Source organism: Rhinolophus sinicus, linkage group LG09 (genome assembly GCF_036562045.2).
Source record: "Rhinolophus sinicus isolate RSC01 linkage group LG09, ASM3656204v1, whole genome shotgun sequence".
Taxonomy (NCBI): Eukaryota; Metazoa; Chordata; class Mammalia; order Chiroptera; family Rhinolophidae; genus Rhinolophus; species Rhinolophus sinicus.
Window position 1 is genome coordinate 92,672,987 of NC_133758.1, and position 3,082 is coordinate 92,676,068.

The window sequence follows — 3,082 nt, forward strand, 5'->3', positions numbered from 1 at the left end:
TCGTTTCTGTTTTTAGATTCCACATATAAGTGAAATCATTTGTCTTTCTCAGTGTGACTTACTTCACTTAGGTCCATCCATGTTATTGCAAATGGCAAAATTTCATTTTTTATGGCTGAGTAATATTCCATTGTGTGTGTGTGTGTGTGTGTGTGTGTGTGTGTGTGTGTGTGTGTTTCTCCATTTGTCAATCAGTGGACACTTAGGATACTTGCACATCTTAGGTATTATAAATAATGATGCAATGAACATAGGCGTACATATATCTTTTTGAATTAGTGTTTTGAATTTCTTTGGATAAACAGAAGAGGAATTGCTGTGTCATATGGTAGTTCTATTTTTAATTTTTTGAGGGACCTCCAAACTGTTTTCCATAGTGGCTGCACCAATTTGTAACCCCACCAACAATGTACAAGTGTTTCCTTTTTTCTACATCCTCACCAACACTTGTTTGTTGATTTATTGATGATAGCCATTCTGACAGGAGTGAGGTGGTGTCTCAATGTGGTTTTTCTTTGCATTTCTCTGATGATTAGTGATGTTGAGCATCTTTTCATGTCTATTGGCCATCTATATGTCCTCTTTGGAGAAATGTCTATTCAGATTCTCTGCCCATTTTTTAAATCAGGTTGTTTGAGGTGGATTAGTATTAAGTTATACGAGTTTCTTATGTGTTTTAGATATTAGCCCCTTATCAGATGTGTCATTGGTTAATACCTTCTCCCATTCAGTAGGTTCTTTTCATTTTATTGATGGTTTTCTTCACTGTGCAAAAAGTTTTTAGTTTGATGTAGTTCCATTCATTTATTTTTCTTTTGTTTTCCTTGCCAGAGAAGAAATATCTAAAAGAATACTGTTAAGAGTCATTCATTTCAAAGGGTTTACTACCCTGTTCCCCCAAAATAAGACCTAGCCAGACAATGCATCTTTTGGAGCAAAAATTAATATAAGACACGGTCTTATTTTACTATAATATAAGACCAGGTCTAATATAATATAATATAATACCAGGTCTTATATCAATTTTTGCTCCAAAAGATGCATTAGAGCTGATTGTCTGGCTGGGTCTTATTTTCAGGGAAACACGGTATGTATGTTTTCTTACAGTTTTATGGTTGTGAGTCTTATTTAATCTGTAATCCATTTTGAGTTTAGTCTTGTAAATGATGTAAGAAAGTGATCCAGTTTCATTCTTTTGCATGTATCTGTCCAATTTTCCCATCATCATTTATTGAAGAGACTGTCTTTACCCCATTGTATAATATTGCCTCTTCTGTCATAGATTAATTAACCAAATAACTGTGAGTTTATTACTAGGCTCTGTTATCTAGGGTCTTTTTGGCTCCATATAAATTTTAGGATTATTTGTTTTAGTTCTGTGTAAAAAGCCATTGGTATTTAGATAGGGATGGCATTGAAGTTATAGATTGCTTTTGGTAGAATGGGCATTTTAACTGTGTTAATTCTTCCTATCCATGAGCATGGTATATGTGTCCATTTATTTGTATCTTCTTCAATTTCTTTCTTCAATGTCTCATAGTACAGGTCTTTTGCCACTTTGCTTAAATTTAGGTATTCTGTTCTTTTTGATGCAATTAAAAATGGGATTTTCTTAACTTCTCTTTCTGATAGTTCATTACTGGCGTATGAAACGCAACTGATTTCTGAATATTAATTTTCTATCCTGCTACTTTTACTGAATTAATTTACTAGTTCTAATAAAAAATTAGTCCCCCCTCCCTTTGGTAGAATCTTTAGAGTTCTCTATGCATAGTATGTCATCTGCAACTAATGACAGTTTTACTTCTTTCTTTCCAGTTTGAATGACTTTTATTTATTTTGTCTGATTGCTATGGCTAAGACTTCTAATACTATGTTGAATAAGAGTAATGAAAGTGGGCATCCTTGTCTTGTTTATCTTAAAGAAAAAGCGTTCAGGCTCTCTTTTTTGCCACCATTGTAGTGCATGCGATTGACTTTTCCTCACCATGTCTTCTCACAAGACTTTTAGGATCAAGTGGTTTCTGGACAAGAAACAAAGCAGAATCAGCCCATTCCCCCAATGGATTCTGATGAAAACGGATAATAAAATCAGGTACAACTCCAAGAGGAGACATTGGAGAAGAACTAAGCTGGGTCCATAAGGAATCACACAAGAGATGGCACACATATTTGTGCCATCTGGGTTGCTTGGGTTTTGCCATAGCACTGAAAAGATGGTTACTATCTGAACAGTTGAGTATGTTTCATTGGGAAATTATTGGAAAAATGAGTTTTCACTTAATAAGTTTCTGCACTGGTAGTTTGGTTCAGTACTAAATATGTGAGGCCTTTTTGGGGGAAAAAAAAGCTTTCAGCTTTTTACCATTGAGTATAATATTAACTCTGTGTTTTTCATACATGGTCTTTATAGTGTTGTGGTATGTTCCCACTATTCCCACTTTGCTGAGCATTTTTATTATAAATGAATGTTGATTTTTGTTTAAATTATGTTTCTGCATCTATTGATAATATGATTTTTATCCTTCCTTTTGTTTATGCAGTGTATCACATTAATTGATTTGCAGATATTGAACCAAACTTCATCCAAGAATAAATATCACTTGATCATGGTATATGATCATGGTATATGACTATGTTAACAGTTACTGATTTGTTCAGATTTTGTGTTTCTTCCTGATTCAGCCTTGGAGATTGTATGTTTCTAAGAATTTATCCATTGCATCCAGGTTGTCCAATTTGTAGGTATATCACTGTTCATAGTTTTTTCTTATAAAACTTGGTATTTCTATTCTATTGGTTATCACTTTTCCCCTTTCATTTCTGATTTTACTTACTTAGGCACTCTCTTTTTTTCTCAGTGAGACTGGCTAAAGGTTTATAAACTGTGTTTATGTTTTCAAAGAACCAGCTCTTGTTTTCTTACATTTTTTTCCTATTGTCTTTTTTAGACTCAATTTTGTTTATTTACACTCTATTCTTTAGTATTCCTTCTAATCACTTTAGGCTTTGTTTGTTCTCCTTTAGGTATAAGGTTGCATTGTTTATTTGAGACTTTTCTTATTTCTTGAGGTAGGCCTGC

At 33.5% G+C, this 3,082-nt stretch overlaps 1 pseudogene; it reads left to right on the forward strand.

Moving 5' to 3' along the window:
* Positions 1 to 1,988: 1,988 nt before the first annotated feature.
* LOC109444841 (large ribosomal subunit protein eL39) lies at positions 1,989 to 2,225 on the forward strand (annotated as a pseudogene).
* The last annotated feature ends 857 nt before the right edge of the window (positions 2,226 to 3,082 follow it).